Consider the following 12,653-nt stretch of genomic DNA (forward strand, 5'->3'; position numbering starts at 1 on the left):
TCTAGCTTTACAAAATTACAAGTTAAGAGTAATACATATTCAAACTCCATTGTGAACTTTCAAATATTTGATTGATATGTTATAGTGAAGACAAGTTAATTAAAATTATCATCAGACTAGCACTATAATTGATACTCCGTAAGTTCTAAAAAAAAGAATTATGAACATGAATACATTTCCAATTTTTCTCAATTAATTGCAGTTCTAGATTATTGGTTTAGACACAGCATAATATTCAAAAGTTGGATAAAATGCCTAACATAAATATACACTTCCTCCATTTGACTTTGACCATTAATATATTTAATTTGTAATATTAAAATTTATAAAAAAATTGCAATAAATCTAACAATATTTTACTCCCTCCGTTTTTTTTTATATGCATCACTTTAGATGACACAAAGTTTTAGGAGAGTAATGTAATATTGTGAGTGGATGAATAATTATTATAGTAAAAAAGATGGGACCATGAAAGAGAAAGTATGTGAGAGAAGATAAATATTTTTATTATTTTAGTGGGGACCATAGAATAGAGGAAATGATAAAATAAGTTGAGTGGGCTTTAAAGTAAGATAGAGAAATGACAAAATATAATATAAAGTTACCAAATATAGAAGTGATGTATTTAAATAAAAAAACACCCCAAAAAGAAAAGTGATGCATATAAAAAAAAAATAAATAAATAAATAACGGAGGGAGAACATGATAGTTTACTACTCCGTATCTTATATAGTAATTACAAATAGGGTTAAAATTCAATATGTTTGACCACATGTAATGACAATGGTGGAAGTAGAGTACTTTACCGAATGGTTTCTAATCTTTGATCTTCTTGATTACTTCTTATTTACACGACACTTACATATTTTACTTGATAAAAATTTAGCAATTACTTTCTCTGTCTCCTTTTGACAATCTCTTATGGGCAAATTTTAGTCCCAAAATGTTCACTCCATTTGGTTTTTTCAACAGTCATAAATATTAATTTTTTTACCAAAATTCCCTCCAATTTGCAACAATACTTGTGCAAATTTATATTTCCCATGTAAATTTTGTTTTCCCATGTACTTTTATTACTTTCTCTCTCTACTTTTTTGCATACCTAATGTCAATTTACTTTTTCAATGTACTTTAACTATTCTTATTTGTGTTTATTAATTCCCGTGAATAATGCCCATAAGGGACTATCAAAAGGGGACGGAAGGAGTAATAATTTTTCTTCATATTATTTTTTATTGTAGTACACCGTCTACAAGCCGCAGTATTAGTTCAAAACAATATTTGTGAGTTGTGAGTTCAGTAATGCCTAGCAAATTTGCTTACAATTACAGATTGTCAGACTTAAAGTATAGTACAGCAAAGAATGGTGGCTCCTTTGAATTTCGAGTACCTACATAATAATTGGGATTACATACACCATGGTGCACCTAAAAATAGGTGCACTAGGCTCAAATAACAGTCCAATAGCTATATTCACCCAAAAAACATGCCCAATACATACTAGCCCAATACCTATTCAGATTTTTATTTAGAAAAATTGTTTCCTCCTCTCGTAACCGTCATATCAATTTTTTTTTTTAATTTGTTTGAAAAATTATATTTCATCTCATAATTTCAAAATCTTTCCTCATTTACTCATTTTAATCTTCTCTCTCCTCTGTCCATTTTTCTCTCTCTAAAAAACTGCTTTACTGCCATGGATAAACAAATAATAGAAGATTACTCCTTCTAAAAGGTGAACATTACTTAAATTTCTTTAAATTTGCTAATATAATTCAACAAAATTCAAAATTTATGAACATAATTGTCTTTTAATTTTTTTTCTTTCAATTTAATTTTGTAGAAAATCAAAACTATGTTCTCCAATTAATGAAGATGAAGAAGTGTAATTAATTTATTCCTCAAAATCCCAAATTTATCTTAAATTGTTGATTTTTGGAATTGAATACTAAATTAAACCCTAAATTTTTTTAATAGTTCAATTAGTCAAATGTTCAATATCAGAACACCAAAAAAGATGAAGTTAGATGATATACCTAAATAAATTAGTCAAATGTCTTAGGACCATTGAAAGCAAATTCATATTAAAGTTCAGATTATTAAAAAATAATCAAAAGTTAGGATTATTTTGAGTGAATCGAGCAAAGTTGGGATTATTCATTTCAATTTTTCCTAAAACAACAAAGTTCAAATATTGGAATAAAATGTTCATAATATTGTTTACAATTATTTTTTAAAAAGCATATATACATACTCAGAGAATTAAGTAAAACGAAAAGATTCATTAAAGTAACCTAGATGTTCATAAAAATAGAAACAGTGTTCATAATATGATACTGCTAATAACAAGTTTGATACCAGATACAATGGAAATTACGTTATTCAAATTATATGAACAAAATGTTGAAAAACATGGTATAAACAAGTTATATTCACAAAATACAAATTAAAGCATCAATCAATTCAACAATTAAATTATAAATGATACTAAAAATCATCAAAAAAAATTAGCAATGTAAATCAAAAATCAAATTCAACACACTTTCAACAGCTTACATAACATTAAGGAAAATTTGAATTTTAGTACCTCAAAAATGGGGGTAATTTAATTTTAGTACCCATCTAAAATTTTATTTTAAATTAGTATCTCCAAAATGACAAAACTATAGGTTTCAGTACCTCCGTTAAGTTTTCCGTTAGTGGGGCCCATTTCTAATTATTTAATAATTTAATTTATTAAAAAAAAGGAAAAAACATTTTATATATATAAAAAAAAAAACTTAAAAAAAAACAGCCACCGCCACCAGCGCCGGCGCCGGCTTCCAGCTATTGGTGGCCGAATTCCTTTGGCACCGGCGCCAGCCACCCCTTCCATTTCCCTTCCTGTTTTCCCCTTCCCTGGCACCGGCGCAACCACCACCATCTTCCCTCGCTTTCTCGTTCCTGGCTGCGACACCCCAATCCTTCCTTTCCCTTTCCCTCCCTGTTTTCCCCTTCCCCGAAATCCTAGCGCAACGGTGGCCACCACTACCGTACCATGGCCGTCACCCTAACCCAGCCCCATCGTTGTCTCCTCGACTCGAAGCCGTCACCGAACTACCCAGACCCCAACCCAAACCAGCCCAGCGAGAAAGCCCCCATCGTCATCTCCCGACTCCAAACCACTGTCGAACAACCTAAACTAGCCCAGCGAGAAGCCGACAGCAACAAATCAACCCACCACCGCCGCAGTTTTCCTTTCCCTTACCCAAAATCGTCGTCGAACTGCCGAAACCCCAACCCACACCCATACCAAAACCCACAAAGCGTCGTGGTTGTTAGGGTACAATTGGGCTCGTTTCGAAGGTCGATCGAGCTGAGGGTGGTCGGACGGCTGGTTTCGTGGTAGGAAGGTCGGCCGGCTGACTTCGTGGGTCGAGGGTGTCAATTGGGATGGGTGACGGCGGTGGGGGTTGGCGCCGGTGGTGGCTGGTTAAGAGTTAGGGATTTTTCATTTTTATTACTTTTTTTTTATTTTTTTTAATTTTTTTTTTATAAAATGTTTTTTCTTTTTTTTTTAATAAATTAAATTATTAAATAATTAGAAATGGGCCCCACTAACGGAAAACTTAACGGAACATGGACGGAGGTACTGAAATCTACAGTTTTGTGTTTTTGGAGGTACTAATTTAAAATAAAATTTTAGATGGGTACTAAATTTCAATTAACCCCATATTCGAGGTACCAAAATCCAAATTTTCCTAACATTAAATATATGAATATCTTTCAAATAATCAATCTAACTCAATTGTTCCTAAAAAACACATATACATGTTCAAATATCTAACATAATAGGTTCATAATTACAAGACCTAAAAAGGTTTTAAATCATAAATCGAAAACAAAATACATTTTCATATGCAAAGAATCAAATGTTCAGATATATAGATTATAAAGTATATATAGAAAACCAATGTTTTTAAAAAAATGATTACAAAACACATAGATCTAAAAAAAGTTCGTTATCACATGTTCAAAATTGTAGTTTAGATGTTCATAATTCCAAAAATATATGTCAGTAAAAATATATATATATTGAAAACATATCTTACGTTTATATTTTTAACTTAAAATGTTCAATAGGCCAAAATATAACAAAAAAAACAGATCTATTAATAATAGAATATAATATACAAATATCACTAAAAAAAATCAAAATAATATGAAATCTACATATTTCGAAATTCAAACCTAGCTAGAGTGATTTAGAGATGGAATCTCATTGGAAAATAATCATCTCCGTCGTCTTAAACACCTTCTCCTCGTCAAATCCGCCATTTTAAGCTTCACTTCTTTGCAAAAACTCCATTAACACAAAGCTTCAGATCAAATTGAAGGTTAAAGAAAACGAATTTTGAAATTAACATATGGTGATCATCAACAATGGTGATGAAGGAATTAAATCAACAACAATGAATGAATTTAAGAAAAAGAAAAATAGAGATGAGAGAAATTAGCTAGAAATTATGAATTGTAAGAGGAAGAGATGAAGGATCTCGATCTATGGTGATGAAAAACAGTGCTGAAGAAACTAAATCAAAAACAAAATAATGAAAGAATTTAAGAGAGAGAAAAATAGAGGAGAGAAAAATAAGAAATTAAGAAAGTGTGAGGGAGGAGAAGAGAGGAGAGAGAAAATACCAAGAGATAATAATGTTGGAGTGATGACACATTGTAAAATACGTGGCATCTTATTATTGGTGGTGCACACACTCAAGGTGTATGTTAAAATTTGCGCCTAAATAAAAGCCCAATGAAAAAGTGCAGCCCACAAGCCCAATAATATCAATGGTCTTTCACAGACCCAATAATATGAATGAATAATTTAAACGTACTTGTTGGCAGTGTCGTAGAGACAGCAAAACCTCGTTTTTTCGTCGTTGACTGACAATTTTCTGGCGTGAACCCCTCGTGTGCATGTTATGTGCTCTTTTATTTACTATTACCACCCCCTTTCTTCTATTTCCCCTCAAATTACGTCCTTAATACTTCTAATTTAATCCTCTCTCTCTCTCTCTCTCTCTCTCTCTCTCTCAACTTTGCCATTGTCAAAGGTCATTCAATTTGAAGAAGGTAGCTGCTTATGTTGCAATTGAAGGCTTTCCCAATAAATTTTGATCAAAGGTAATTGCTTTAGTTGTACTTAATTTATTATCACTCTTTCATGTTTACAAAAGTTTTGAAAAAACATTTGGGTTTGTTGCCCCCTTTTTAAAACTTGTGCTAATTACAAAGACAACTATGGTTTAAGGAAATAATAAGTTAATTATAATGACAAATTTAAATGTGCATTTCCTTAGAAGGACTTTAATTCAGATACAACGATATCTTAACAATTACAGCAAAATGAAATTGAGTTCAATCAATTACCAACAACATTCTCTTAATAAATACACCAAAAGGAACCTAACTAATTATTTTACAGCAACACATAGTTGCTAGCCAAGTTTGCAAAGAGAGAGGGGAAGAGAGAGAGAGAGAGAGAGAGAGAGAGAGAGAGAGAGAGAGAGAGAGAGAGAGAGAGAGAGAGAGAGAGAGAGAGAGAGAGAGAGGTTAAGGAGGGGATTAGAAGGGACTAGAAAAAAAAGGGGGTGAGAAAAGTTTTTTTTTTTTAAAAAAAAAAAAAAAAAAAAAGAAAAGGGCACATGTTAGCACATGATGGGTCAACGTCGGAAAATGGGAGTCAACGCCAGAAAGTGAGGTTTGGTTGTCTTTAACAAAAAAATTTTACAAACAGGTTTCATATTGCCAATAATTTTTAAAAAGGATTTTTTGCACAAAAAAGTTGTTTTAAAAGGTTTTTTGTGACAAATTTTCCTTTTATAAATTAGTGCATGTCCTTCAGTGTCTTTATGCTTTTTTTTTTGAAAAACATGTCACGGACGAGCGCTGATCGCCTGTGCGATGCCTGAATCCCTAAAGCTTAATCTAGGCTAGCCTTCCCCATATGCTTAACAAGCTAATAAATAGAGGAAACAACACACAATGACACTAACCTGCATCACAAATACATGAATGAGTAAGGCACACAGGGATAGGGAGGTTGCCTCATATAGGATTTGATGTGCCAAGGCATCGGGGATACTATCAGCACGTGACAAGCTCCCCCACCTAAGCCACAAACGCCCTCGTTGTGGCGCTCCGAGGTTAGATCCACGTCGCTTCCTAGCATACAACACATCACCTGGTTGCTTCCGTCCAACACAAGTGACATGCCTTCAACATGCTCACCCAACAATGAAGTTAGATGCTAGCACAATGTGTCCATCTCCTTAGCACCAAAGCGTTATTCTTCCTCAAGGCTCTACTTGTTGCCTCTGCTTCATATTTCTACACGTCGTCCCTTCCCATAATCGCTCAACAAGTTCTCCCTGAATTGGCTCAGGCCATGTAGTAGCGACGAACATACCCCTCAACTCCATCGAGAGGTGCTCCCCCACCGAGCTTGCTCGCCTACTCCCATGGTTAGCGCACCACCCACGCTGCTTTAAGTGCCCCACCAAGCACTCCCAACTCTAACAAATCTTTATACTTGCGCCAGACCGAGTCGTGGCGGCTTCTTCCATCACAATAGCACTGGTGGAACTGGACCTTCTGATGGTGAATGGAACCTCCCCTCTTGAACGATGTTAGAGACAACTCTGATAACATATGTAACGGGATGAGCACAGATAGCCCGTGCGGCGCCTGAATCTCCGAGGTTTGATCTAGGCCAACCTTCCCCATATGCACAACAAGCTAATAAATACAGGAAACAACAACACGCAATGACACTAACCTGCACCATAAATACATGCATCAGTAAGGCACACAAGCATATGGAGGTTGCCTCATACACATGGGACTTGCTGTGCCAGGACACTAGGGAAACTGTCAGCATGTGACAGTACAACAGGCCATAAAAATAATAAATAAGGACTAAAGTTTAAAAAGTTCTTATGTAATTTATTGTGTTATCATTGGTCTATATGTTTATCTCAAGGAAGAAGTATACATGAAATGGAAGATTAAGGACGTTCACAATGCCTTTCTTCACATGAAAGTTCCTTCTGGCTTTGAGTGGTCTAATGTCGAATCTGAAATTAGTGTGTTAATTTTTGAAGTCATTGTATGATTTGAAGCAAGCTCCATGATGTTGGTTTGCAAAGTTCCATGATGTTGGTTTACAAAGTTGGTCATGACTTTGACAGGGTACGATTGTACTCTAATTATTCTTGTTCACCTAATTAAACAAATAGGACTATCCAGTTAAATGTCCTAGTTTATGTTGATAAACTTATTATTTATGGGAACAATTCTGTTGTAATTTCCACATTCAAATCCTATCTTCGTGATTGTTTTAAAATGAAAGTACACCCTTAGTATTGAGTTTGCCAGAAGTATTTGTTTGGATATCTATACGTCAGATGTTATCTCTAAAGGGAGTTACTTAGGGGATAAGCCATATGGCTTTCCTATTGTACAAATCCACATACTGGGTCATTATGGTCAATTGATGCAAGACCCTAAGGCTTATCGTCGGCTTGTTGGCAGGCTTGTGTACTTGGGAATCAAACACCTTGACCTTGCGCAGTCAGTGCACAATTCAAATTATTTCAATTTCTTCCGGTCTGTTGTGTTGAACACTGGGATGTGGCCTTACAAATGGTTTGATATTTGAAAGGTACTCAGGGATAAGGAATTTTGTTAAGTGCTAACACTGATTTAATACATCTTTACAAGATTGATGTGACATGGATTGGGATGCGTGTCCTATTAGTATATTTATCAATTCTTGACCGGCTGGCTTGTGTTTTATGTTCAATCAATGATCTTAGGAAAATAAAGAAATTAAACAAACACAATTTCTCACTCCTCTAGCTGCAATATCATGTGAATTGAGGTGGCTGGTTAAAAGGTTTGTTGTTAAGTTTGGGTGTATGTTCATCATCCAACATCTATTTTGTTGTTCTGTGATAGTAAATTGGCTCTACACTTGGCCAAGAATCTTGTATTTAATGAAGGTATCAAAATATTAGGATGGATTGTTACTTTGTTCGAGATGCCATTACGGAAGGCATGATCACATCGTACTTTGTTTCTACTTCTTCTAAATAGGAGGATGTTTTTACAAAGGAAAATTTGTCTGGAAGGGACTTATATCATCACTCTTTTGTCTGGAAGGACCTTATATGTTTAAAGTGGTCTAAAAGGACCTTATAAGTATGTTTTGTTGCCTGGAGGGACCTTGACGTCATATTTCGGTGTTTGACTTTTTTACTCCAGCGTTGACCAGTCACGTGACTATCACGTGACTTAAAAAATCACCCTCCCTCTTATTTTTTTCACCTTTTTCCTCCAATTTAACATCATTCCCCGATTTTCAGTCCTGATTAGAGTTCCATGAACACCTTCATTCCTTGCTGCTCATAATCTTGTTCTTCAAGTTCGCAAGTTCATCAATCAACCTTCTCTTCTCATTTTCATACAAGCCACCTTAGCCTTCAAAATATTCATAACTGTAGCCAATCTTTGTTTTTCAGATAGTAGACCATTAGTTACATCTATCCTTCTGCCACTACAAAATATCTTCATTAACCCATTCACAGTAGTCACAACCCTTGTCCCTTGTCTCGAAATTATACAATTTGCAAGCTTTAAACCTTTTGGCTGGATTTTCATGAGTCCATGAAGTCCTTTGCGAAAGAGGAAGACCACAATTACACTTTGATAACTTCCTTTTAGTCGAAAACATGCTTTAACAACCAAAAAAACATGATTTCAGAACCAATTGAGTCATAAACCCTAATTTTCCAAACAACTAAACTTAGGCTTAAAACAATGGGATTGGGGAAAAAACCGTAATAATTGTTCTTACCTGATGCGAAAAGGACTTAATCGAAAGCTGCTTGCTTGAATTTCTTCGAAAATTAAGGAAATCCAATGGATTAATTTAAGTCACCTTATTTCGTGAGGAGAGAGAAACAATTTGGGGAAAATTTTGGGCATATAGTGTGAATTGGAGAGAAAAGGTGAAAAAAAAAAATAAGAGGGAGTGTGATTTTTTAGAGTCATGTGATAGTCATGTGACTGGTCAACGCTGGAGTATAAAAGTCAAACATCGGAATCCGGCGTCAAGGTCCATCTAGACAACAAAACATACTTATAAGGTCCTTTTAGACCACTTTGAACATAAAAGGTCCTTTCAGACAAAAGAGTGAAGATATAAGTCCCTTCCAAACAAATTTTCCTTTTACAAAGTCTCTTGGAAAACGACAAATTGATTACTTATTGTGCAAGTTGGGCATTTTTTTACCTGCATCGTGCTCCAACTTGAGGTTGGGGGTAATACTTTCTTGAGGTTTGCCGTGTTTAAGTACAAGTACCGACGCCAGCAATGACCACCAACTCAGAGAGTTTGCATGCAATCAGAATATAATAGATTCCCTGTTTCTAAATTAAAGTTTTAATTTAAAAAATTAAATAGGTTTCATAAAAAAAAAAATAATAAAGTTTTAATAATCTGGAAAAAAAATAATAAAATAAATAAAAGTTCATTTTATCCCAAACTCTTACTTATAAATAAAAAAATTTATTCCCTATATTTTTTTTTTTAAATTGCAACATTTTTTTTTAAATTGCAACATGTTAACTACTAGTTATAGTGCACTCAAGACTCAAGAGGAGAGGCAATTACCGAGATAAATGTTCGTCTTTGCTTCAAAGAACATGTGAGCACTAAAAAGCAACGCCATCAAATCATACTATATTATACACTAGTAGCTTTTGTACTTGAACATCAACCGTCCATATCGAAACGAATTCGATTCCATAAAAACAAAATTATAACTCGTAAAATAACACGTTGTAATAATGTCACAAGAATAATTTTCTGAAATTTTAAGTATAAGTTTTCCTTACTATAAATGGAGAGGTTGTAAGAGTGTATTCATCAGGCATTCATACAATTAGTATTCATCATTTGAATCCATACAAGTGATACAACAATAAAAATTCGCCTAAGAGTAAAGTAACATTTTGGTACCTCCTATGGCTTCATTACAAACCATTACTAGTAAGAATTGTCACATTGTGATAGTCCCGTACCCCGGTCGAGGTCACATAAATCCCATGTTCACCCTATGCAACCAACTTGTCTCCTCTCCGTCGTGTGAAAATCTAAATATTTCATTCACCATCGTACTCACTGAGGAATGGGTTACTTTGATTAACCCAAATGACAAGCCGGCAAATGCTTGTTTTGCCACCATTCCTAATGTCCTCCCCTCGGAGCACATTCGTGGGGCCGACAATGAAGGCTTCCTCCATGCCGTGTACACCAAGATGGAAGAGCACGTCGAGCGGATTCTTGACACCCTTGAAGCTCCTCCGAATGTTTTAATTGCGGACACTTTCCTTCCATGGGTGGTTGGTGTTGGGTCTAGGAGGAATATTCCAGTTGCTTCATTTTGGCCTTTGTTGGCATGCTTGTTCCCGGCCCTTCACTACTATGATCTTTTTGTTAGCAACAAACATTATCCACTCGATTCCTTGATAGGTAATTCACAATTGCACATACACTAACTTAATACCGCTACTATTTGGTGCATTTGGGATCAAATCATGCTTTAGAGATCTCGAAATCCAATCTAAGACCCTTTTCACTTCACCTTATTTTTGCTTAGCTGAAATAAAATTATTTTACTAAACTAAAATTATTTTTGCTAAACTTGAATTATTTTTGTTGAATTGAAATTAATTTTAATGAAATGAAATTAATGTTACCTTTTTTTTTTTTCAATTATTGATTTTCACTAAACTGAATTTTTTTTTTTTTTGAACTGAACTTTTTTTGCTAAACTAAAATTATTATTACTAAATATTTTTTTTAAAAGTGAAGTGAACCGGGCCTAGACAGTGCAATAAAAAATAAAAAAACAGAAAAAGTATTAATTTTCTTAATTGTGATGAACAGGTGAAAGAGGAGATGAACGAGTAGACTATATCCCCGGCATTGGATCCACACGTTTAGCTGACCTTCCTCTGGCTCTCCACTCATACAAGAAAAGGATGTTAGACCTCATGTTGGATGCCATGTCTTACATGCCTAAAGCACAATTCATCATCTTGAGAACTCTCGACGAGCTCGAAAGGCCAGCAATCGATGCTATGAAAACCATATTACCATCTACTTCTATTTACCCTATAGGTCCCGCCATAATTCTCCCAAAAGACGAAAACAACCAGACAACTGATGATCATTGCCTCGACGATGAGCCTGATTACTTAAAATGGCTAAACTCCCAACCCAACAAGTCAGTGTTATATGTTTCATTAGGCAGTCATCTCTCGCCTTCAATGGCACAATTGGAAGAACTGGCACTCGGCTTGTGTGATAGCCGAGTGCCCTATCTATTGGTAGGCCGAGAAGAAACATCATTTTTGAAGGGTGTATGTGGTGATCATAAAGCTGGTTTCATAGTCCCTTGGTGTGATCAAATGAAAGTGTTGTATCATAAATCTATAGGAGGTTTTCTTAATCATGCAGGGTTGAATTCTGTTCTAGAGAGTGCTTTCGCCGGGGTTCCAATGCTTACTTTCCCTTTGTCTACTGATCAACCTATGTATAGCAAGTTAGTCGTCGAGGATTGGAAGATTGGGATGAGGTTAAGGGACAAAATTGAAAAGGATGTTTTGATTAAAAGAGAGAAAGTTAAGGAGCTTGTGATCAAGTTTATGGATTTTGAAAGCGACGATGTTAAAGAGATGAACAAGAACACTCACGAATTTAAGAAGGTGCTTTGGGCAGCAATTGCTAAAGATAGCACAGCAGAACGCTATGTTGGGAAATTTCTATCAGAGATTTCAGCAAAAAATGCTACCAATTAACTTCTAACTTCTCTATCTCTTTTTTTTCCCCTGCTTTTCTTTCTATTTTCTGTCTTTTTGTTGCAATATCAGCTGATCTATAGCTTATATATAGATAAGCTTTATTATGAATAAGTGCGTTTGTGTTTTTGATTTGTGGTTAGAGTGTGATACTGCATATTGGAAGAATTCTACTTTGTATTTCCTTTTAAAGGTTAATACTACCTAATAAGCAGTTAAGTTTGATGGGAAACTAGAAATAAAAATATGGTATGTGCTATTTCTTTTTCCATTTTAAGTATGCCTTGTTAGTTGTTATAAACCAAAACCACCCCCCCCGTAAGACACGACTTTGACCATTGTCTTATCCAATTGTATATAAGTAAAAATTACAAGAAAATTGATACTACCTCCGTTTCTATTTAAGTGCCCTAATTTGACTGGCACACTTGATACAACTTTGACTAATTGATAGATATTATAGGATAATTATAATATTTGTCGCATAGTAGGATATATTTGTATATATTTGTGATATAGTTTGTATTCTTATCGTACTAGGTTTCCTAACAAGATTAGGACTAGTATTGTAACACTATATATAATTATATATTATTCAATGATACACACTCCAACCCAAGGAGTTTTCCCGAAATCTAACATGGTATCACAGCCTAGATTTTTTAGGGTTCCACAAAATTAATTTTTTCCTAAAAAATTCGATCCTTTCTTTCTTCCGCATACTCTAATCTCTCGTGGTTAATTCA

The 12,653-nt window shown here is 34.6% G+C and overlaps 1 pseudogene; it reads left to right on the forward strand.

Annotated features, from left to right (window-relative positions):
• Positions 1 to 10,068: 10,068 nt before the first annotated feature.
• Positions 10,069 to 11,907, forward strand: LOC145600634 (UDP-glycosyltransferase 87A2 pseudogene; annotated as a pseudogene).
• The last annotated feature ends 746 nt before the right edge of the window (positions 11,908 to 12,653 follow it).

This window comes from Chenopodium album, chromosome 21, assembly GCF_948465745.1.
Source record: "Chenopodium album chromosome 21, dcCheAlbu1.1, whole genome shotgun sequence".
Lineage (NCBI taxonomy): Eukaryota > Viridiplantae > Streptophyta > Magnoliopsida > Caryophyllales > Amaranthaceae > Chenopodium > Chenopodium album.